Source organism: Salvia miltiorrhiza, chromosome 3 (genome assembly GCF_028751815.1).
Source record: "Salvia miltiorrhiza cultivar Shanhuang (shh) chromosome 3, IMPLAD_Smil_shh, whole genome shotgun sequence".
Classification (NCBI taxonomy): Eukaryota; Viridiplantae; Streptophyta; class Magnoliopsida; order Lamiales; family Lamiaceae; genus Salvia; species Salvia miltiorrhiza.
In genome coordinates this window covers 27,126,242-27,151,823 of record NC_080389.1, presented here as the reverse complement: position 1 = coordinate 27,151,823, position 25,582 = coordinate 27,126,242, and the positions used below count along the sequence as shown (strand labels likewise).

Below are 25,582 nucleotides of genomic sequence, written 5' to 3'. Positions count from 1 at the left end.
ACATGGATCATGCACTCATCCGTTATATCTTTGACAAGAAGGATGCTGAACTAAGACTAATTCGGTGGATCCTATTGCTCCAAGAATTTGATATTGAGATTCATGACCGTCGTGGATGTGAGAATGTGGCAGCCGATCATCTTTCTCGATTGGATAATCCAGTGGAAATCGAAGAACATAGAGTTCCAATTAATGAGACTTTCGTGGATGAGAAGATTTTACAAGTGAGATCCACTATTCCATGGTATGCAGATTATGTCAATTTGATTGCCGCAAAAGTTCACCCACCCGAAGATGTGGGCCGCTATCAAGAGAAGAAGTTTTATCGTGGCGTAAAATTTTATATGTGGAATGAGTGGCTCTATAGACGATGCGCTGGTTTGGTGATTCATCGTTGTGTGCCCGAGGAGAAGTGGGGATCAATTCTCACTTAATGTCATTCATCATCTAGTGGAGGCCATTTTGGATCCAATAAAAAAACCTTCAAAAGGCATGAGATGCCTTTGACTAGCGTTGGGTGGAATTACCAAAAGGCATGAAATGCCTTTGACCAGCATTGTGGAGGTTGAATTATTTGATGTATGGGAGATCGACTTCATGGGTTCGTTCCCTACATCTTATGGAAACCAATACATAATTTTGACAGTTGAGTATGTTTCGAGGTGTGTAGAGGTTGTTCCTACTTAAACCAATGATTCCAAGGTGGTGTTGAAGTTCCTACAAAAGCACATTTTATCTAGATATGGAGCACCTTGAGCTTTAGTTAGCGATGAGGGATCTCACTTTTGCAACAAGTGATTGGAGACCCTCTTGAAAAGGAATAGTGTGAAGTATCGTGTCACCACAGCTTACAATCCTCAAGCTAATGAAAAAATCAAGCTGCCCAACCGTGACTATTAATGGCAAGCGTAAAGATTAGGCAATTCTTTTAGATGATGCCCTTCGGGCGTATCGCACGGCATATAAAACTCATCTAGGTATGTCTCTATATCAATTGGTGTTTGGAAAATCATGTCATTTGCCTATGTAAGTTGTCCATAAAGCTTATTGGGTTGTTAAGAAGCAAAATTTGGATTTCCAATTAGCAGGGAAAGATAAGATCCTCCATTTGAATGCTTTGGATGAATTTCGAGTTGAGGCTTTTGAAAATTCAAGCATTTAACGGTCAACTAGCCCACTTATAGGATTCTCACTATGGAGTTTCTTTCAACACTGGAAAATTCATACTCCAATGATTTTCCTACAGAAATTGCATTCCTGGTTGCGCAGCTGTGCATCCGGTTGCGCAGCTGACCACGGATGCACTCAACACTCTATTGGGGTGTCGAACTTGTAGTTTTTCTAGGTAGGCCGCGATGGCCAAGATGGAGCTCGGGGAGGTGAACCACGTCACCAATGGCCGTTCCAAAGCCAAAGCACTGTGGAACCCAATTTTTTGGTACCTTCTGCATGTCATGGCTTACAACTACCTTGCTCGAGATAATGTGGAAAATATGAGATCCGATGAGCTGCTGCACTTGAAGTGCATGATTACGTGTGATCAGTTTGAATTGGCCTTCTACTTGATTGATCAATTCAATGGCCAGAGAAGCACCCCGCTCGCCTCCATCTGCGTTGGAGGTTTTATTACTACTATCGTCGAGTACCTAGAGGTTGAGATCAACGAGGAGGCGATCTCTATTGAGATATTGATAGATGCCAAAATGCTAAAAGTTGTACGACATTTGGTGGGGAATGGTAGGAGTTGGTATTGGGTCTTGAAGCCCAAAGATTATTTTTCGCTCCCTAACACGCCACTCACTACGAATATAGATTTGGAGGATAAGTCCAACTAGCTTATGCACACTCCTCCACACCGAGCTCTTATTATTCAGGATCTACGCGCTGCTGCACGTCAGCATGAGGATCTCGCCGCAAATGAGGCGACTTATGATGAAAGGCGTGATCCGCCCCAAGGTTCTGATGGTGGCGTTTTTTTTCTATGCTTCTCTCCATCACGCTGCTCCTGTGCCCCCACACGGCTTTGACTTTCAGGCCATGAAGCAGCGTTTATACTGACACATGGACGTTGGCTTCCAAGCTATGCAACAAAATATGTACGGGCATACGGATGTAGGGTTTCAAAACCTGCAAACCAACATCTACGGGCATATTGATGAATGCTTTGGAGCATTTTAGAGGTAGCAACAAGGCCACTTTGATGCCTAGTTTGAAGCTGAGTGTGCCGCCCACATAAAGCAGGATGAGGAGTATGTGCGCCATTATGAATGAGGCTCATGAATGATTGGCAGCGAGCCTTTCCACCGCCCGATCCCACTACAAAAAAACATATCGGACAACGGCGGAATTCCGACGACGACGTTTTCAAAATTTTACCGACGGAATAGCGACGGAATTATTAGCGACGAAAAATAATCCGTCGTTTAATATTATTTATTATTTTTAATTATTTTTTTAATTATTTTTTTAAATTTATTGACGAAAATAGCGACGGAATATTTTTCTTCGTTAAATATTTTTTTTTAATTTAATTTTTTTATTTTTTAATTAATAATCCGTCGGTAATTCCGTCGATAAATTTTATTATTTTTTTTGTTATTTTTATTTTTTTAAAAAAATATTTTTATTATTTTTAATTAATATTCTAATTTATTTTTATTTATAAATTATTGATAATATTTTAAATTTATTGTTATTTTCAACAATAATATACTCCCTCCGTCCCTGAAATAAGTTCCTCTTTTTCCATTTTGGGACGTCCTCCAAATAAGTTCCTCTTTCTTTCTTTCTATTTTTGGACAACTACCACACCACTAATAATACTTTATTTATTCTTACTTTTCACTTTTTCACCACTCTCAATATTAATTATAACACATTTTCACCTTTTCACCACTCCCAATACTAATTATAACATATTTTTTTCCACTATCAATACACTTTACCATTTTCCTTAAAACCCGTGCCGTCCCCAAAGAGGAACTTATTTTGGGGACGGAGGGAGTATATATTTTTTTAAGTAACTATAATATTAATATTTTTTATTATTTTAAATTCGATCGTATATTTACCATCATTCGTTCGTCGGCACCACAAGTCTTAGATATGACTTCAGCATATTCTAAGGTTATGAATAAATGATATTGTATATTGAAATAGAGTTTAAATGAATTAATAGGTGATAGTTATATCAATAATACGCGTGTTCTGTACTGGTGACCACTCGAAAGAAACTTCAAGGTTAAGCGTGCTTGAATTAGAGCACAACTAAGATGGGTGATCCACTGGAAAGTTCGTCTTAACGTATGCAATTAAGTTCAAAATTCATTAGAAATACCAAAATTCTTGTGGAGAATAAAGCTAGATTGATATTAAAAAAAATTATTATTATTTTTCGTCAAAAAAATAGCGACGAAAATTAATTTCGTCACTAATACCGACGGTCATTTCCGTCGCTGATTTCAGGCGACGCCGGCATCGTCGTGTGCTTACCTACGGACGGTCCGTCGGTATTTCCGTCGGTAATTAGCAATGGATGCGAGATTCCGTCGGTAATTTTTTTACCTACTACTTTTACAGCGACGCACGGCGACCGTCGTTGATCCGTCGGTGATCAAAATTAGTGACGGAATTTTAGCGATTAGCATCGGAAAATTTCGTCGCTAATCGCCCAGTTTCTTGTAGTGTTCATCACCGGACCTATTCTCTCTTTTGGTGAATAAGTTTGGGACGATGTGGCTGTGTGGGCACTCTATATCCTACATTTGTTTTCTTATTTTTCTTAGTTTTTTTTTTTTGGTTTTGGTGTCTTTTGTGTTTTTTGTGTCTTGCTTAGAGTTGTTGTTTTGTTTGGCGAGACTGTGATGATGAATTGATAATTGGCTTATGTTGATTTCTGTTAAAAATTGGAACAACTTGCACTTGTGTTTCTATTTTTGAAAATGAGCATAATTGATGAGCAATAATTGTTGAAATTGTGATGCTTGAGATCAATGAAATAAGTTGTGAGGATTTGAACCTTGACTGTCATTATTTTACAGTCTTATTTCTGATTTTTGAGTGATGTGTTTGAGCTTGCATGTTTTTCAGTAGAACTTATTTTGGTTTCTTCCTCGAGCTTACGTTAGTGTGCTTAACAACCTTGACATGATTTAAGGCCATCTTTGCTAGCCTATTTATCCCTTGGTTGTTCTAATACTTGATATGATCCTAATTTGCCCTTTTGAGTCTAAATTCCTATTTTCTTGATATAGCCATGTTGTGGGAAAGGTTTAACTTGGGGAATGTTGAAGAGGGCGAATGGCGTTGTGAAGATGTGTTGGCTGGCCGTATTTTTTTTATTTAAGAGAATTATTAGTACCCTAGAGGTGTTGAAGAAAAAAGAGAGGAATAAAGAAGAAAAAAAATAGAAAAGCTGAAAAGAAAAGAAAAAGGGGCACAAGTGATGCAATTTTTAAAAGGTTAATAATTTGTTTTATGAAAAGTGTTGATTGGTTGAGATATATGTTGAAAATTTTGGTTTTGGAAAAGGTGGATGATTGTGATATGTTAAGAAGTTATAAGACTTGTGATTATGTTACATTGGGTATAATATTAAATGGGTCACTTAGCCAAATATATCTTACCCTACCAAAGAGCATACACTACAACCAAATATAAAGATCTTCTTAATCTTGGTTATAGGAGCACACATTAAGTGATGGAGAGGTGAGACAATTTAGAAGTTTATGATTGAGTGCATTTATTTCTTGAATTGAGTGTATACATGTCCAAATTTCATTTGACATACTTGAGAGTTGAGTGACTTCACATTCAATATCTTTTTAATGAGGATTGCAAGTCATGGAGACCATAGTTTGAGTTTCTTATGATTGCGATGTTTTCATTATGGTTGGCACAAATGCATGTTTGTATTTTATTTGAAAAATCTGAGGCCATCACATCATCATTATTCTTACGCTCTTAATGATTCATTCATAGTTCATCTTTGTCTTGTCTGAGAATGGACAATGGGGTTGATAAACATGCATTTTTGCCCCTAGGTTATATCATTCTAACGTTTTATTGTGCGGTTTTTTAGTGAATGTTGGATTGTTGAACTATATTTTTGATTAACTTGTAGAATACACTACTCGTCACTGTTTGTGCTATTTTTACACGTATATAAAATTATTTTGGAAAGCTTTCGATTGGTTATTATGTGAGGATTTCATGAAGATACAGGTCTGTGGGTGCAAACGGAGCTAAAATTGGATATAGGACGAAGGTGAACAAATGAATCCCGCATCATCAATCTAAAGAGTTAAACGAGACCACGCGAGCAAGGCAGGCGGCCGCGCGTCTGCGTGGTTTGGCCGCGTGTTCGCGAGATTTTCTGTCCAGTTCTATTTTTTACTTAAAAAACCTGATTTTTGGAGAGAGAAAATGAGTCTTGGAGACCTAAGGCACATAAATATCCCCAAGAAACATTGTGAACACACCTTTTCTTTATTTTTTTCTACTTACTGAGAGCTAGAGAAGATGAAATGACTGGAATTCAAGAGCAAGATCTGAAGATTCTTGTTGGTCCATGAGGGTCACGAAACTGGTGTATGAGGGGGGAGAGAGGGAGGGATACACGAGAAGGCTAATTTTGACTTTTAAAATATTTAAAGCTTCTTTTGAAAAGCTCACTTTCTTAAACTGAAGTTATCTTGACTGATACTAAGGATAAGATAACACAAAATTTCAGTCAAAAGGTTTCAAGTTAAAAAGTGAGCACTAGACTGAGTTTGAAAAAGATTCAGTTCAAGAAGTAGATCAATAAACAATTTATCCAAATTAAGCTTCAGTCTAGCGTTAGTGAAAGCAGATAGGTGTTATGAATCTCACGAACAAATCAAAGATTTGTCAGCTCAATCAATAAGACACGCAGCGGAAAAATGATCTTTTACAAACTAGCCTTTTTGATAGTTGGGTTATCAGTTTACAGAATTCTCTCTTTGCTTATACTAGTTTCAGTTGAAATAAAGATTGAGTCCATAAAAGAAAAAGTAACAACTAAAAGTAATAAAGAACACAGAGAATTTACGTGGTTCGAATCAATATCCTACATCCACGGTCAGTTGGTTAGACTGACAACCATAGGCTTGTGCTTACGAATGCACATCAAGCCTTACAACTGAAACAACCGTTTCAGTGCCAACACACTGGGTTGGACTTCTCGTCTCTTTTCTCAATCTCGCAGTTAGGCTAAGACTTCACTTGTCTTGCTTGCGGGGGCTGAGAACTCTTCGAGTTTAGACAACTGTTTACAACTCTATCTCTCAAACACTATTTTTGCTCGGTTGAAAAGGGGTTTGAACTACCAACTAAATCACAGAGAGCATGCTCTCTATAATTGACATCTAAGATTTAGAAAGGAATGCCTAGAGATTCTAAGAGAATTTATGTAATCAGATAACTGATTTTTGGCTTGGTGTATTCTCTTCTTCGATTCAACCTATGGATAAGTATGAGTAGGCTGACTTACGGATTTGGGAGAGGTTCAGCAGGGTGTGCTTGAATCGGTGAAGATTGAACTTGGAAGTTGAACCTATTTATAGACAAAGTCTTGAAGGGTTGTATAATGAAAGCAAGACTTTATGTAACACCCCATACTTTTCCTTATGTTGTGAGGTAGTGTCTTAACACTAATGAGAATACTGAGATGTCAAATTACGAGACTACTTTTTTTTTATGACCAGATAAGACAGATTGTCTTTTTAATAGAGATATGAGTGGACAAACCAATGATAGAGTTAGAGTGAAGAGATTTAAGAAATGAGTTGAGTTAGAGATACTGATTGAATTGAGTTGAGATTTTATTTTATTTCCGACTACCGGGAATAGAATTACCGGATACCGAGTTATCAGAGATTTACTGTCCTATTAAGAAAATAGGAATAATGAGTTTGACATAGAGTCGAGGAAGAAAGAGTGAGAACCTTGATGAAAAGAGTCGGTCAGAGAGACGTCTAGTTTGTTTGTGTTTGCCGACTGCTTTGACGTGATATTATGTGAACTTACGTGACTAATTGATTATGTGATTTTTGTTACGTATGTCTTTATGAGCAAATTATTATATTTTTTTTTATTTGAGGACTTTAGCGCTTGGAATTTTGATTAAGTTTTCAAAGCAAGTGCGGTTTATTTTTACCGAGAAATCGAATGATGTCGGTTTATGGAAATTTTTCCAAGCATAATATTTTTTTTAAATTATTTTTCCTACGAAGAGGAATATTATAATTGAGTGAGTGCACTAATAATAGTGCTATAATTATTATTTTGGTCACATGAATAATTATACTATGGTATTTTATTAATGAGTGACATTTCCATAGTTATTGTGATTTTTATTTAATCACCCTTCTCACACTTTATTTTAATTTCACTACCATATGTTATATGCCTTAAATGACTAAGTATAGAGTTTGAGAGAGTAGAGATTGAGAGTATATTATGGAGAGTGTAGAGATTAGAGAGAGATTAGAGAGAGAGAGATCATCCATTAATTGCAAATATTCTCCAAGATTTGGAAATCTCCTTTAAAGATCACAAGATCAAATTCAATCTTGCAAAGCCAAACCTCTCTCTCCCTCACTACAATTTTCGGCCATCATCTCTCTCCCTCACACACATTTTCTCCCAACACACACTCATCTTCTCCATTTATCAATTCCACCATTTTCCTCCATTGATGGAAACCTTCGAAGCTTCCTAAAATATTACCAAACACTTCAAATCACTCTAATATCCTCCATAAACCTATTCTATCCACTTATAATCAAGAAAATCCTTGAAGAAGAAGCTCCAAAGTAGAGTGAGAAAGTGAGAATTTTGGTGAGAACTTGGGTAAGTGGCCATGTTTTTTTTTAAATTCTTGCTTGAAGGATGTTGTGTGAGTGTATTCTTGAAAGATGAAGCAAGAAAATCACCCCTCCCTATTTTCCATAATTTTCGAAAAAAAAGGGTCTCCATCCCTTCAAAAATTTTTCTTTTTCTTTTCTTGATTTGGGGTGACAAATGAGAGTTATGTGATGTGTATTGATGTTTGATATATGTTGTGAAATATGTGTCTTGAGATGTGAAACTTTGATGGAAGTTAGTTTACCCAAAAAGGGGAACTATAGAGTCAATGAGTTAAATGATGAATTGATGAGGTAAATGAGTCTATGAGATGTATATGATGATTATTGATGGAGTAATTTGAGTATATGATGTCAATTGGAGTTTTTGATGTGAGTTAGTTTACTAAAATTAGGGATATGTGTATGCATGCCCTTATTGGTGAATTGATGGTTTTGATGTGGGATTAATTGGTTAAAAATGAAAGATCTATAAGTTGATTAAAGATTTGTGTGTGTTTGTAAAAAATTTCAAAGAGTTAGTTTAGTAAAAATTAGGACTTTCTAGTCTATGTGTTATTTAAGTGGTTTTGCTTGAGATGTATGTTTTTAAGCATGATAGTAGTGTTTTTGTATATTTGATTAAGTCTATTGTAGGCTAAATAAAATTTTGGCTTATTTTAGTTTGTATGAAATTTTGAGTTTTTATATGATGTGAGCTTGATGCTTTATAAAATAAGGTTTAATTGCTCTATGATCATTATGAGAACTTTATCCTTGTTTGTTGAGAGTTTTATGTTGATACATGGATTTTCTATAAAATCTAGTTTATATGATAAAAAGAGAGTAAATATGTGAATAATGAGTTATATGATGTAAATGATCATATTTGAGTATTTGAGAAATTTCGAGCATGATATTGAAAAGGAATTTGTTAGATACGTTCGTTGAAATGTTTTCTATGAGATTTGAGTTGATGATGAAAGACAAGAGTCGAGATTGTATATTACGAGTATTTTGATGTATTTGAATGTTTTTAAGTGCTTTAAGTGCTTAAAATGAGTTTTGATAAGTTTGCATGGTTTAAATGTTGAGTTGAGCATGTTTGTTTGTGTGTATGTTTCGGAGTCGTTTTTCACGACGCGCTGACTCACTGTTTTCGAGGGGTTCTTGATACCCAAACACCCTGAAAATTTTATGGTAAGTATATTTGAGAGTCTTGAGAATACCGGTAAAATTTCAAGTCATTTGGACTTCGTTTACTAGTTTTATAAAATGAAAACCCAAAACTGCTACGTTCTGCCGAATTGTTCGGTGAGTAGCCAATAGAGTCATCGTTTCCAGTAGCTTTCCTTAGCATTCTGGAACCAAAATTTTTATGGTTGAGACCTGAGTGTCTTAGCTAAGTTACCACAAAATTTCAGACCTTTTTGACAACGTTTACTATTTTTCAAAAATCAAACTTTTCGGTTGCTAAAAACTGCCGAATATGGTAGACTGTAGTAAAACAGTCATATCTCCTAAAATACTTGGAGTTTTTGATCCTACTTTTTTTTTAAATGAAACTAGACTCAAAGAGGTTTCTTTTGGTATAAGTTAAGACCCCAGGAGAGTTCTGTACAGAGTCTGGTGAGGTTTTAAAGTTGAGTCAGTGCAGAGTAAAGCTTGTTTTCGACTTGTCTATGTGTGTTTTTAATATGCTTAAGTGTTTATACTTGTTTATGTGCTTGTTTGCTATGAGTTTGAGTCGAGTTGAGAGTTAAGTCGAAAATTGGACGTGTGAATCCTTAGAAGCCGAGTATACCTAGGGATTGAGTTTTATTGGGTAAATAGATGTGGAGTGAGAAGTTATAGTTTAAGATGAGATTGGATTTAGAAATTGAGTTTCTGACTAAGGTTTGTTTTATCACATGAACCTTCGATGACGATGACGATGTGATGATGACATATGAAGGCCCGAGCGAGACGAAGAAGTAAGTTGCCTGATTTCTTTCCAGAATAAGCGAAGGACTTCAGGTGGGCAATATTTTGAGTATACATATATCATACGAGCTTTCGAAACTGTTTTGATGATGTTATGAATTTATCAAATGCTTTGAGATAAATGATATTTGAGAACTGTTTGACTTGCCGATTTTTGTTGATAATGACTTGTGTGTTACCCTCTACTGAGACGAATTCGGTCCTGCCACAAGCGGGATTTTGTGCACAGAGGTGACTGTGAGCCGTCTTCGGGTCGGCCGGTCACGGTACTTGAGAGGGAGGCCTACTTCTCAGTACCTTTGATAATAACGAGTTGTAGATGTGGTGCATACATGTTGAGATCTTTGACTGCAGTCGTTTCTTTATGATATCATGATTATTAAAACTGCTTACACAGGTTAATTTACGCTAAATTTATTCCTGTGTATTGCTGAGATGGGGCAAGTTTCAAACCTATAGCTCTAAGAGCACATTTCTTGTTTTTCGGCGTTTGCTCACTGAGTATTATGTACTCATGCCCTGCATGTATTTCTAAATGTGCAGGCTAAGCGAGGAGCGAGATTGGTCTGGTGCTAGTGGGGGAAACGTTTCAATCGATGTAATTATGTTTTCGTATTGCCTTCATGTTAATAGAGTCTTGAGGATTGAGATACTTTGTTTTCTTTTGAAATCAAGCAATTTACTCACGGTTATGTGTCTTCATACATGTAATCGATTCGCCTTTTGCTGCGATACTCTGCATTTTATGATTCCTTATGAAAAATGAGCTATACCCGTTTTGTTTTTGTTCGTGAAATTCCTGATAATTAAAAAGTTATAACGACGTTGACGATTTTACCCTTGGGTTCATTTATGATGATTTTCCTTAGCATGCTTTGATACAAGCTTCCGCTTGATGTTCGACCTATTCTTCTTATCTTTTATTCTTTTAAAAATAGTCGTATCGATACTCGTACCCCACTATCACTAGTGTCGGGAATCGGGCTGCGACAGGGTGGTATCAGAGCAGGTCATCTGCTCTGAGTCTATTGCTTGACTGAGTTGAACCTTTGATTGCTTCTACTCTTTTAAGATTGAGCACTAGTCTAATTTGAATTCTTAGGCTAGTTTGAGAGAGTCAGTTCGAAACGAAACCCCAGCACCCCATCTCCTCCGGCTTAACGAGGTAAGAGGTTGATGTTGTTTCTTGTTTCTTTCTTGTTGAGAGTTGAGTTTGGTTTACTAATGAGTTATGTACTGTATGATGATCGAAAATAGACGGACCCGGCCATTGCAGCGTATACTACTGCCGATGGAGTCGAGACATGGGTACCTGTTCCCGAGGTGCCTGTTTATGGTCTGATGGTGGACACCGATGTCGAGGATGAGCCGAGCGACGATAGCTTCTACCGACTGATCGACAAGTACGAGAGTCAGGAGTCAGAGCCGAGCAAGGAGACGGAGCCGAGTGAAGATATGGAGGTTGACGAGGCGACGAGCAGGATTTCAGGAGACGATGGCTAGTTAGCACGTGTATCTAGTAGACACGTACATACGTATAGATGCATAGTTGATATATACGTATATGTATATATATAGGTAGAGAGGCATAGTATAGTGCGTAGTAGTAGATAGTGTATATCTATAGACGCTTAGTACCTATGATGCTTGTATAGCTAGAGCATCATTTTAGTGTTAGGGCCTTTGTACATAAGACCTTACTTTTGTAAAAGACCTCGAGAGAGAGGCAACTTTCCATATATATATATATATATATATGTATATACAGAGATGTAGATGATTAGTGAGTTCCACTATCATTATCAGATCTTTGAGAATGATGATGTTAATGCTAGATGATAAATGAGAAATAGAGGTTGATGAGAATTTCGAACGATGATAGACGAGAAATAGACTGGATGAGAATTTTGAGATCACAAACGAGATATAGAAGTGAAGTGAGAAAAAGAGAAATTGCATTTAGTAATGACGAACGATTAGTTTCGAGGCCTATAGTTATATGATTCTTTTTCCTTATAGTATACCTCCGAGAAGAAGAGGGAACGGAAGGAACATAAATCGAGAAGAAGATGAAGAAGAGGAGCAGAGAGACCAACAGTTGAGACAATACGACGAGAGTTAGAGATTTCATCGCAATTTATAGACACGACCCTAATAGGATGAACGTATTATGGACACCTTTTGGGATGCATAGATACTATTGACCAATTGTACTTTGAAATAGAGGTACTTTCACCGGGACCGCGTTTATCATCGCTAGAGTAGTCATGAGAGTAGACTTATTGAGTCCCTATCCCGCTTGGTCGCATTTAAATTTTTCTGCATCCATTTGAACTCCTACATGAGATGAACTATTTGCTATTGAGAAATTTTTCCAGATCCACTGTGTTTGAGCCTGAGCCGTTTGTGTTGGAAATCCTTACCCCTTGCTTTAACAGTGGACAATTTATTCATCCTCCACTTAGTGGATTGCTTCTGTTTCCAGTGATGATTTACTTCCATCATATCATATCTCAGTTTTATTCTAGCTTCTGTTCTAGCTTTTGATCTTACCTTGATTGTAACTTCTTCGTTATCCTTGAAATAGCACTGGCTATTATGGAATCATTCCATTACTTGAGCTCGTCTTGTTCAAGATCAGGCATTTTTATTCATCACATCCTATTACCCTACCACATCCGACAAGAGTTAGGAATGTCTAGGTGACTAGGATAGTATAACGAGAAGAGTGTTTGGAAGAAACACGAATTATGGGAGCAGTCGTAAACTATATTATTACGAGACGAGCACAACTTTTCGATTATGGATTTTCTTATATTAGCCAAGTATGTAGAAAGCTAACCATTTCGAGGATGAGAAGAAGTGATGCTAAGCCAGGATAGGCAATAGCAGATTCAAGGAGATCGAGATGACAGATTAGAGCAGATAATGTTTTCCACGATAGCAGACTGAGATGACGACTAGTATAGAAGTAGCATCGTCGTAATATTAGGGGATGTTTTATTTTCGTTATGCCCCGCAATTAGTAAGAGTTCTCGAAAGAGAAAATTTTCTTAAGTGTTTATATGACGATAACCAAAGTCTCTATGCTTGAGTAGAGTTTTGATCTGATGTTGCGATGATAGACATGAAATATGTCTTTGACGTTGAGTTATGAGAATTTAGAAAATAGTATGATGTTGAGTAAGAGTCTTATGATTTGTGAGTTATGAGAAATTAGTTCTAAGGTTGATATATGTTCCCTTAGACTTTTGCCAACAAGAGAAACCGATCAAAGAAAGAAATAGAGTTGATGATATCAGGTAAGGCAATAAAACCGTAGCTGAATACGAACATTAGTTTCGCGACTTAGTCCGGTGTGCCACATATCGAGAAGAGATGAACGAGAAAATGTCAGATTTGTTTCGATCAGGTTTGAGACAAGAGGTACGAGACGATTTAACGAGTCAGAGTGCGGTTATGTGTACTGAAGCATTAAATAGAGCGTTTGATATAGAACTGGCAATACAGCCAAAGAACGTGATTTAAGCTTCAGCACCCCGAACGAATTTGAGCACACAAACGTGCAATCCATCCTTTCCTGGACGCGGGCAAGAAGAAAAGAGAAAATGGGACGACCGAAGTCAAGATCCCAAAAAGCCGTGGCAGAGTCAGAATGCGCCACCACAATATCAGAACTGAGACGAACAGCCTTATGTTGGCCCAACTACCCCAGAAGCAGTAAACTTTCAAGGACCGCGAGGGTTATCGCCTTGTCGAAGAGCAATAAATTACATCTGAGAGAATGCAAGATGAGACAGAATAGCTGTTACACCTGCGGAAGGGTCGGGCACTACTCGAAACAGTGTTCGAATCGTCAGCAAAGTGGAAGCGGATGACGACCGAGTCAGTTTCGGCCACAACTCAAAGCAATGGAGGGAACTCTACCGCCACTTCTACCACAGTGACAACAACCCGCCTACCGAGCACATCAGTCAAGAAGGCAACTACCAGCCCCGCAGGAAAATCAACCGCATCACCAGAGACTGTTCGCGCTTGAGTAGAAAGCACCGGACAAGAATAGAGGAAATGTGTCAGATATAGGCGAGTGGAAAGATGTGCCCATAATATTTTTGTTCGACACTGAACGTAGAGCCTGCTCCACAACCTCTACAGAGTAGCCATACCCATAGACAGAATTATTACGGTTTTATCCGTATGCCCTAACTTAGAATTTAAGTTAGAATCGATTAAGCTCGAGGCTAGAAACCTGAGATTGATGCCTATGTGGCACTTGGATATAATTTTGGGAATGGATTGGTTAGAGGAAAACCATGCGAAGATACAATGCAAGGAGAGACGGATATCTTTCCAGCCACCTGGCCAAGAACCTACTTCCTTCATTGGTATTGAGGGAAAATGGAAGGAGACGCCAATCATCTCGGCACTGCAAGCCAGGAAGCTCTTACAAAGAAACGATACAACCGCATACGTTGTATATCTGAACCAGAGTGAGGAGCCTAAGACGAATATAAACAACGTGCCAGTCGTGCGAAAAATATGAAGATATAGATTACGTTTATCGAAATTACCATCGGGTCGTCAACTTGAGTAATAATCGGGCTCGAGACTTGGAACTTATGTTCCCGTATTTTATTCGATGTAGTGATTCCCCACGAAGAGCACCAGTTCTCCTCGTTAAGAAGAAGAGTATGCAGTTTTTACAGACACAACGAAGAATGGTCTAGGTTGTTTACTGATGCAAGATGAAAGAGTTATAACATATAGTTCGCGACAACCAAGATCGTATGAGATAAATTATCCAACGCATGACTTAGAATTAGCAGCCGTAGTGCATGCTTTGAAGATCTGGAGGCACCATCTCCAAGGAGCACGGTGTAAGATATATACCGAACACAAATGTGTCAAATTTTCTTTTGAGCAAAAAGATCTGAACATGCGACAAAGAATATGGTTAGAATTGGTGATAGATTACGATTGTGGGATATTTAACACCCCAGAAAGGCTAATGTTGTAACAGATGCGTGGAGTAGGAAGAATCAAGGAGAGTTAGGATTTCTCCTTACTCGAGAAGTGAACCTGATCAAAGAATTCGAGAGAATGAAATTGGAAGTAGTAATACCACCGCAAACGACGGAAATAGTGATTGCAGCACTAAGCATCACACCTGTTTACAATCGAGGATACTCATAGCTCAGAAAGAGGATGAAAAGATGGAAAGGTTGCGAATGAAGATTTGAACCGAAATAGTGGAAGGTTATCAAGAAAGCGGCAGATATTGCCATCCCGAAGGAAGAAGACTGTGAGAGCTTGATAGAGAAGGATCGAAGAATGAAATCCCGAGCGAAGTTCATGACACCCCTTACACCGCACATGCGGAAAGTACGAAAATGTACCGAAACCGAAACGACGCTTTGATAGGAGAATATGAAGCGAGAGATGGCATCTTTCGTAGAAAGATGTTTGACGTGTTAACACGTGAAGGCGCCACTTTGGCAACCTTATACAATTACACCTATTAGAGATTTCCACAATAGAAGTGGAACCACATAGCCATGAGTTATGGCATCGTTTAGCAAAATCGAGAGAAGGAAATCCAGCAGTTGAGTAATCACTGATAGATTCTTTTGAGGTTAGAAACGATGTTTATGTGAGTTTTCCCTATCACGGGGGGTATGTCATTTTCGAGTTAAAGCAAAACTCAAATCAAGATATATAGGACCTTATGATATATTAGAGTAAATAGGCCATGTAGCCTATAAACTAGCGTTGCCTCCGAGCTTCGCGAACGTCCATGACGTTTTCCATGTTTCTCAACTGAGAAAGTACGTGTTTGATCCAAAACACGTCATCCATCAAGAAGAAGTGTCCCTGGAACCAGATTTGAGCTATAAAGAGAGACCTGATGCTATTCTGGACCGGAAGATCCAACAATTGAGGAACAAGTCGATTCATTTGGCGAAAATCCAATGGAGACATCATGGTCAAGAAGAATCAACATGAGGACCTGAAAAGAAGATGAAAGAGAAGTACCTAGAACTTTTTCCCGAAGGTGAATAACTCAAATTTCGGGACGAAATTTTTTTTAAGGGGGGTAGGATGTAACACCCCATACTTTTCCTTATGTTGTGAGGTAGTGTCTTAACACTAATGAGAATACTGAGATGTCAAATTACGAGACTACTTTTTTTTTATGACCAGATAAGACAGATTGTCTTTTTAATAGAGATATGAGTGGACAAACCAATGATAGAGTTAGAGTGAAGAGATTTAAGAAATGAGTTGAGTTAGAGATACTGATTGAATTGAGTTGAGATTTTATTTTATTTCCGACTACCGGGAATAGAATTACCGGATACCGAGTTATCAGAGATTTACTGTCCTATTAAGAAAATAGGAATAATGAGTTTGACATAGAGTCGAGGAAGAAAGAGTGAGAACCTTGATGAAAAGAGTCGGTCAGAGAGACGTCTAGTTTGTTTGTGTTTGCCGACTGCTTTGACGTGATATTATGTGAACTTACGTGACTAATTGATTATGTGATTTTTGTTACGTATGTCTTTATGAGCAAATTATTATATTTTTTTTTATTTGAGGACTTTAGCGCTTGGAATTTTGATTAAGTTTTCAAAGCAAGTGCGGTTTATTTTTACCGAGAAATCGAATGATGTCGGTTTATGGAAATTTTTCCAAGCATAATATTTTTTTTAAATTATTTTTCCTACGAAGAGGAATATTATAATTGAGTGAGTGCACTAATAATAGTGCTATAATTATTATTTTGGTCACATGAATAATTATACTATGGTATTTTATTAATGAGTGACATTTCCATAGTTATTGTGATTTTTATTTAATCACCCTTCTCACACTTTATTTTAATTTCACTACCATATGTTATATGCCTTAAATGACTAAGTATAGAGTTTGAGAGAGTAGAGATTGAGAGTATATTATGGAGAGTGTAGAGATTAGAGAGAGATTAGAGAGAGAGAGATCATCCATTAATTGCAAATATTCTCCAAGATTTGGAAATCTCCTTTAAAGATCACAAGATCAAATTCAATCTTGCAAAGCCAAACCTCTCTCTCCCTCACTACAATTTTCGGCCATCATCTCTCTCCCTCACACACATTTTCTCCCAACACACACTCATCTTCTCCATTTATCAATTCCACCATTTTCCTCCATTGATGGAAACCTTCGAAGCTTCCTAAAATATTACCAAACACTTCAAATCACTCTAATATCCTCCATAAACCTATTCTATCCACTTATAATCAAGAAAATCCTTGAAGAAGAAGCTCCAAAGTAGAGTGAGAAAGTGAGAATTTTGGTGAGAACTTGGGTAAGTGGCCATGTTTTTTTTAAATTCTTGCTTGAAGGATGTTGTGTGAGTGTATTCTTGAAAGATGAAGCAAGAAAATCACCCCTCCCTATTTTCCATAATTTTCGAAAAAAAAGGGTCTCCATCCCTTCAAAAATTTTTCTTTTTCTTTTCTTGATTTGGGGTGACAAATGAGAGTTATGTGATGTGTATTGATGTTTGATATATGTTGTGAAATATGTGTCTTGAGATGTGAAACTTTGATGGAAGTTAGTTTACCCAAAAAGGGGAACTATAGAGTCAATGAGTTAAATGATGAATTGATGAGGTAAATGAGTCTATGAGATGTATATGATGATTATTGATGGAGTAATTTGAGTATATGATGTCAATTGGAGTTTTTGATGTGAGTTAGTTTACTAAAATTAGGGATATGTGTATGCATGCCCTTATTGGTGAATTGATGGTTTTGATGTGGGATTAATTGGTTAAAAATGAAAGATCTATAAGTTGATTAAAGATTTGTGTGTGTTTGTAAAAAATTTCAAAGAGTTAGTTTAGTAAAAATTAGGACTTTCTAGTCTATGTGTTATTTAAGTGGTTTTGCTTGAGATGTATGTTTTTAAGCATGATAGTAGTGTTTTTGTATATTTGATTAAGTCTATTGTAGGCTAAATAAAATTTTGGCTTATTTTAGTTTGTATGAAATTTTGAGTTTTTATATGATGTGAGCTTGATGCTTTATAAAATAAGGTTTAATTGCTCTATGATCATTATGAGAACTTTATCCTTGTTTGTTGAGAGTTTTATGTTGATACATGGATTTTCTATAAAATCTAGTTTATATGATAAAAAGAGAGTAAATATGTGAATAATGAGTTATATGATGTAAATGATCATATTTGAGTATTTGAGAAATTTCGAGCATGATATTGAAAAGGAATTTGTTAGATACGTTCGTTGAAATGTTTTCTATGAGATTTGAGTTGATGATGAAAGACAAGAGTCGAGATTGTATATTACGAGTATTTTGATGTATTTGAATGTTTTTAAGTGCTTTAAGTGCTTAAAATGAGTTTTGATAAGTTTGCATGGTTTAAATGTTGAGTTGAGCATGTTTGTTTGTGTGTATGTTTCGGAGTCGTTTTTCACGACGCGCTGACTCACTGTTTTCGAGGGGTTCTTGATACCCAAACACCCTGAAAATTTTATGGTAAGTATATTTGAGAGTCTTGAGAATACCGGTAAAATTTCAAGTCATTTGGACTTCGTTTACTAGTTTTATAAAATGAAAACCCAAAACTGCTACGTTCTGCCGAATTGTTCGGTGAGTAGCCAATAGAGTCATCGTTTCCAGTAGCTTTCCTTAGCATTCTGGAACCAAAATTTTTATGGTTGAGACCTGAGTGTCTTAGCTAAGTTACCACAAAATTTCAGACCTTTTTGACAACGTTTACTATTTTTCAAAAATCAAACTTTTCGGTTGCTAAAAACTGCCGAATATGGTAGACTGTAGTAAAACAGTCATATCTCCTAAAATACTTGGAGTTTTTGATCCTACTTTTTTTTTAAATGAAACTAGACTCAAAGAGGTTTCTTTTGGTATAAGTTAAGACCCCAGGAGAGTTCTGTACAGAGTCTGGTGAGGTTTTAAAGTTGAGTCAGTGCAGAGTAAAGCTTGTTTTCGACTTGTCTATGTGTGTTTTTAATATGCTTAAGTGTTTATACTTGTTTATGTGCTTGTTTGCTATGAGTTTGAGTCGAGTTGAGAGTTAAGTCGAAAATTGGACGTGTGAATCCTTAGAAGCCGAGTATACCTAGGGATTGAGTTTTATTGGGTAAATAGATGTGGAGTGAGAAGTTATAGTTTAAGATGAGATTGGATTTAGAAATTGAGTTTCTGACTAAGGTTTGTTTTATCACATGAACCTTCGATGACGATGACGATGTGATGATGACATATGAAGGCCCGAGCGAGACGAAGAAGTAAGTTGCCTGATTTCTTTCCAGAATAAGCGAAGGACTTCAGGTGGGCAATATTTTGAGTATACATATATCATACGAGCTTTCGAAACTGTTTTGATGATGTTATGAATTTATCAAATGCTTTGAGATAAATGATATTTGAGAACTGTTTGACTTGCCGATTTTTGTTGATAATGACTTGTGTGTTACCCTCTACTGAGACGAATTCGGTCCTGCCACAAGCGGGATTTTGTGCACAGAGGTGACTGTGAGCCGTCTTCGGGTCGGCCGGTCACGGTACTTGAGAGGGAGGCCTACTTCTCAGTACCTTTGATAATAACGAGTTGTAGATGTGGTGCATACATGTTGAGATCTTTGACTGCAGTCGTTTCTTTATGATATCATGATTATTAAAACTGCTTACACAGGTTAATTTACGCTAAATTTATTCCTGTGTATTGCTGAGATGGGGCAAGTTTCAAACCTATAGCTCTAAGAGCACATTTCTTGTTTTTCGGCGTTTGCTCACTGAGTATTATGTACTCATGCCCTGCATGTATTTCTAAATGTGCAGGCTAAGCGAGGAGCGAGATTGGTCTGGTGCTAGTGGGGGAAACGTTTCAATCGATGTAATTATGTTTTCGTATTGCCTTCATGTTAATAGAGTCTTGAGGATTGAGATACTTTGTTTTCTTTTGAAATCAAGCAATTTACTCACGGTTATGTGTCTTCATACATGTAATCGATTCGCCTTTTGCTGCGATACTCTGCATTTTATGATTCCTTATGAAAAATGAGCTATACCCGTTTTGTTTTTGTTCGTGAAATTCCTGATAATTAAAAAGTTATAACGACGTTGACGATTTTACCCTTGGGTTCATTTATGATGATTTTCCTTAGCATGCTTTGATACAAGCTTCCGCTTGATGTTCGACCTATTCTTCTTATCTTTTATTCTTTTAAAAATAGTCGTATCGATACTCGTACCCCACTATCACTAGTGTCGGGAATCGGGCTGCGACACTTTATGCTTGTATACACTGGTTCCTTTGTTCACTGTGTTTCTTCTATCTGAAATATTGTTATTGCATAATCCTATTACAGTCCAATTTATCTCATACTATAGATTATATGGTGTGTTGTAAATCATAGAAGATCATATAATTGGAAAAAGTTGAGATATAAATTGAGTTCACAATCGAGACAACTATGGACGAGTTGCTGGTTTAGATTGTAGCATAAATGGATAAATAGTTTGTCTTGGCTATTTATTTATGCTAGTACCTTCGTGTATTGAACAGGATCACAGTGAGATGAATTCTTATATTCTGACTAATTAAGAATCAAGATCTCGGCGAATTAAATAGTATTAACCTTAGTTGAATTAATCGGTGTAAATAATATATTGACTATTGCTTTGATTTATCATAGGTGAGAGTTCTCTTGAAACTCAATATACTCGATACTTTGGGTGATAGCAATTATTATTTGACATGCGATTATATCACAATAAGGATCTGTGTCCTGCTAATAACAGGATGATAATATCCTCTTGAAGAACTTAATAAGTTCATCGTATTAAACCCTGCAGGTGGAATTAGTTTCGATACAATAATAAGTTTAAGTGGTAGCACTCAAGATGTCGTTTATAATTAAACGACTAATTAATTAATTAATTGATCGTCAGAGGAATTAATTAATTAATGGATATTGGATATCTTAAACATGGGGATTAATTAAGTCTAATACTAGCCCTGACTCACCTAAAGAGTAAAGAGGTAAATCAGTATTAATTTTCTAGTGAAATAAATTAATACTTGTGTCTCGATTTTATTCTGGGCTGGATAAGAAAATAGAGCACTGGGAGGCCAAACTTTATTCAAGCTAGTAGATTCCCGCTTGGCCCAATAAAGGTTTAACTCCTTAAGTAGGCGTCCCATCTCCTCTTTTGAGCCTTTGAGCATGGTCTGATTTAATTATGTTTTGGACTTATTATTTAGGTATGTCTAATACCTAGTATAAGTAATAAGACAACCCTAAACCTAATTAATTAATCACACACGTGAGATCAGAATTGAGAGTGAGTAGACGCCAACTTTGAGGGAGAGAACTTGAAGCTCGTTGCCACCCAACGTCAAGGTCTATCGTGGGAACAAGTTGGAAGATCAACACTGGAGTCTCTCATCGTCGGATTTGCAAGTAAGTTTCGATCTCTTGCAATAGGCACTTGTGGTTTTTGTATGTACTCGTTTGGCCTCCGAAATGGGTCACGGGCACGTGGATCATATGTCAAAATATGGTTCCTACAAGTCTTGAATAGATCCGTTGGTGGAGATTGTCTTCAGAATTTCGTCGTTGTGAGACAACTTTGAATTAGGGCTCAAGTCTTCAATCTTCTGATCTCCTTAAGTCTAAAAGAAGTAAAGTCTTCTTTCTTGGAGATGGTATTGCAGGCCGATGTGACACAGCAAGAGAGGCTTTGTGTCAGGAAGGACGATTTCCTATCATTGGCATTTAATGCTTTTGTCTTTAGCATTAATTTCACCTTGTACATCGGTTAACTTCTTTAGCTTTTTGAAGAACGGACTGATGTATTCTAAAGTATCAGTCCAAGTATTGTCAGTTAGACTTCAGTCCTTTTCCTTCAGTCAACTCTGCTAAACATGTATCTTCAGTCTTCTACTTTTGTTAACAGCCTTTATTCTTCAGTCTTGGTGTCTTTAGACACTGGTCTTTAGTCTTTGCCCATTCAGTCTAAACTAGAAAGGACTAAAATACTTAAGTCCATAAAGAGAATATCAATCTAGAGAAGCTTTCTAATAGTTTTGGTATCATCAAAACCAGGAGGTTGGATATATTTTTTTTTTAAAGGTAAAAGAACTTTTATTTCAAAAAAGTACAAGGGGTACTCAATCCCAGAAAAAGTACAGGAAAGAAGGAAAAAAGAAAAATGCCAAAAAATAGTACTCCCTCCGTCCATGAAAAAGAGTCCCATTTGGGACTCGGCACGGGTTTTAAGAAAGTTGTTAAAGTAGGTGTAAGTGGAGAGAGAAGTAAATTTATAGGGGTAGTGTTAATAACAATTTTAAATGCTTAATCCTAATTTAATTTTTGAAGTTATTCAGACTGAAAGCTATGGAAAATCTCGCCTAAACCTGAATTCAGTCACCCTTTAACACTCTGGCATTAGACTGAACTCAGTCTAACTCCCTTAACATTCATACTGAAAGCACCATACTTATACACACAAAACAATCCAAAGAAATGAGCACAAGAAATCCAAATAAATAAACACAACAAAGCCAAGACTGAGAACAAATCGAATCCTTAATTAGAAACTGACTTCACCAAGCTTGAACTAAATGAACAAAATCAATAAATGAACAAGAAATAAGCATACACTCAGATTTGCTATAGCTACATTTCAAATGAAAAATCAATTTTCCCACTCAAATTTAGAACCAAATCAGTAAATGAACATTTTGGAAAAAATCTGAGCTTGTAGTTGCCGTGCGTCCGGACGGTGAGAGGGAGTTAAGGCTGGAGGCAGCCATGGTTGCCGAAATTTCACAAACAACGAGGGATTGCCGTTGTTACCTGAGAAGATAGGGGGGATTTCTGGATCTGGAGTGAGAAATAGAGAGAGCGAAGGATGAAGGGCGACGACAGCGGCAACAGGTCCTCTAGCGGCTGCTAATTGCTGCGTCGATGAGAGGGGTGGTCGACGATGGTGTTCCTCGCCGGTGAAGAGAGGCGGCACGACGCTGTGCACGTGGCTCCTCACCTTGAATCGCCACCGATGTCGCGCCTCTCTCTAAAATCCCCCTGCCACCGCCACGTTCTTTTTTGCCGCCTACTCGCGCCATCAATGGTCACCGACTCAGGAGGGGTAGCCTCGCCGGAGAGAGGCGTCACCTTTGTCGGAGATAGGCGGCGCAAATCTAGAAGATAGGGTTTGAAGAGTTGATGGGGGTGGTGAGCCGAGGCACGGCGGTAGAGGCGACGACCTAGCTGCTGCCGGAGAGGTGAAGGGGAAGAGAGGCGTAGGTCGGGTCCGAGCCTCGCCGGAGGAGGAACCACGCCGGGGAAGAGGGGAAGGGGAAGGGGAAGAAGGGCGATGAGAGAGAAGGAAAGTTTAAAGTGAGGAGAGTTTTTAATTAAGTTTAAAGTGAGGAGAGTTTTTAATTATTGAGGTGGGTCCTCAATGGCAAATGAAGTAAATACATAAAGTTATAAAGGGTATAATTGTATAAAAAGTGAAACAGGACTTTTTTTTGTGGACAAAAAAAAGAGGGGAAATGGGACTCTTTTTCGTGGACGGAGGGAGTACATAATTAGGAGAGTTTTGCCGGAAAACATCTAATGGGATCGCCAAACCACTCATTGGAAGTGTAGCAAAATATATCGGGCTTCATCGCCTTAATCCATCTCCAAGTGCAAAAAGTAATATCTTCCACCGTCCTAGCAATATCAGGGACTGCTTCGGAGAATACTCTCTTGTTTATAGTTTTCCAGATCTTCCAACAAGTACATTTCCATATAATGCTTAAGATCGTCTTTCCAACTTTGTTTCCACCCATCTCAAAAAACTCACAGAAATGATCCAATATCGAAGATGAGGAAACGAAGGGAATTTTCAGCCAACTGCAAATAGAGTTCCAAACCATACCGGAGAAAGAGCAAAGTAGCAGAATATGAGTAGTAGACTCCACTTGAACAGAACAGAATGGACAGAAATGGATAATGTTCTCGAGATGGATTCTTCTTTTCACCAAGTTTTCCCTCGTGGGAATACGATCATGAAGAGTTTTCCAGATAAAGGAGGACACTTTGCACGGGATGTACTTCAGCCAAATTGCCTTGAAAGCTGTCGGATTGTTGTCCAAAATCATCGAATCTTTGTGTAAAAGGGCATACATCTCTCTTTTTGTGTCCCAATCTACGGTTTATTTGTTGAATGTTATTTTATTTTAATTCTCTTCTAGTTCATATGTCTATATATGTGTGGCTAGAACACTTTTATCCTAGGGTTTTGGGAAGTAATCAGAATTTAGATTTTCTGGCACTATTTTGATTCATTAATTCAATAATTGTTTATCCTTTTTGTGTTCTTGTGATCGTTGTTTGCTTAGTTGATTGATCACCAATTTTTTCATATTTGTTGGCTTTAATTTAATATTGGGAGATAATAATTATTGCCTTAACTAAGAACACAAAACATACTTGTCAATGTTAGTCGAGAGAACTTGAGACTTGTGTGAGCACATTAATCCTAAGGACTTTTGGGAGTTGTAAGTTTAAAAGTGATCCAGGGACTGTAGCCTTACATGTAATCCATGGTTTGTATGACACGGGAGTAGGTATATACTAGAATTTTGATTCTCTTCAGAAAACATATTTTGGGTTATTGCATTGACACCGTTTGATTATCTGAATCTGTTGAAACCTTTACCTTGGGATAATTTATTTCCATCAGTTTCATTTCTTCGAGTTTGATTTATTTTATTTCTGCTTCCTTTATTTTATTTGTCAAAAACCAAAAACCTTATTTTCTTCATCCAGATAGAGAAAGATAATTTTGGATAATAATAAATTTTTATCAATCTCTATGTAATACGACCTTACTTGCTACTTTATGTAATTGCACCCGTACACTTACGTTGTATTAAGAAATTAGCGAATAAAACAACAACGCAAACTCCAAGAAGCCATCAATTTTTTCAGTGATGAACAACTTCAGAAGCTTACCTCAATCCTAGCAGCACAGGAGACAACTATCCTAAGTAAAGTTGATTCCATTGCTCGTGAAGCTACAATGCTGGAGTCTATTCTCTTTCTCACCCTGCTGCTTAGATGCCCTAAGGACAAGGATATATGATCTTTTTGGTCAGTTGACGCTCGAAGGAAGGCAAGCTGAAGAAAGAAGGCAAGAGCTTGCTGAAGATTGAAGAATGAAGACGAGAGTTAGATTGATGATCTACAAGAGAAAGAGATGAGGAGTCCGATGCTGAGTGAAAGAAGAGTGAAGAAGAATCTTTGGACTATGGGAAAGAGAGAGAGAGAGAGAGAGAGAGAGAGAGAGAGAGAGAGATAGTAATCGGAAAAAAAGAGACGTCAATAAAAACTTAAATCTATATATCTATATATAAATTTTTCAATACAATATATTTTATGATAAATAAATTAAATAGTTCCCTCTAAAAAAATTAAATAGTTATCTTTGGAGATTTAAGGGTTTTGTATTTGTTTTTAAGTTTATTTTGTACAAATAGTAAAAAATAAAATATTAATTAATTTTAATATTGATGTTGATACAAGAGTTTTTTTTAAATAAAAAATAAAATAAGAGTTGAAATATTCAATCTTTGGGACTTGTGGTTTTTTTAAAAAAAAAATATGACAGTTTATTAATTCATACTTGAATTTTTAATTTTTTTTTCAA

The 25,582-nt window shown here is 37.0% G+C and overlaps 2 long non-coding RNA genes across 2 annotated transcripts; both read left to right on the top strand.

Moving 5' to 3' along the window:
- The first annotated feature begins 7,148 nt into the window (after positions 1–7,148).
- LOC131013983 (uncharacterized) lies at positions 7,149–10,633 on the top strand. The gene is made up of 3 exons (XR_009097929.1): positions 7,149–7,872; positions 9,820–9,881; positions 10,392–10,633. It is a non-coding gene; the product is annotated as an uncharacterized LOC131013983 (long non-coding RNA).
- Positions 10,634–16,472: 5,839 nt separating this feature from the next.
- On the top strand, positions 16,473–19,956 carry LOC131013982 (uncharacterized). Its single transcript, XR_009097928.1, has 3 exons — positions 16,473–17,196; positions 19,143–19,204; positions 19,715–19,956. It is a non-coding gene; the product is annotated as an uncharacterized LOC131013982 (long non-coding RNA).
- The last annotated feature ends 5,626 nt before the right edge of the window (positions 19,957–25,582 follow it).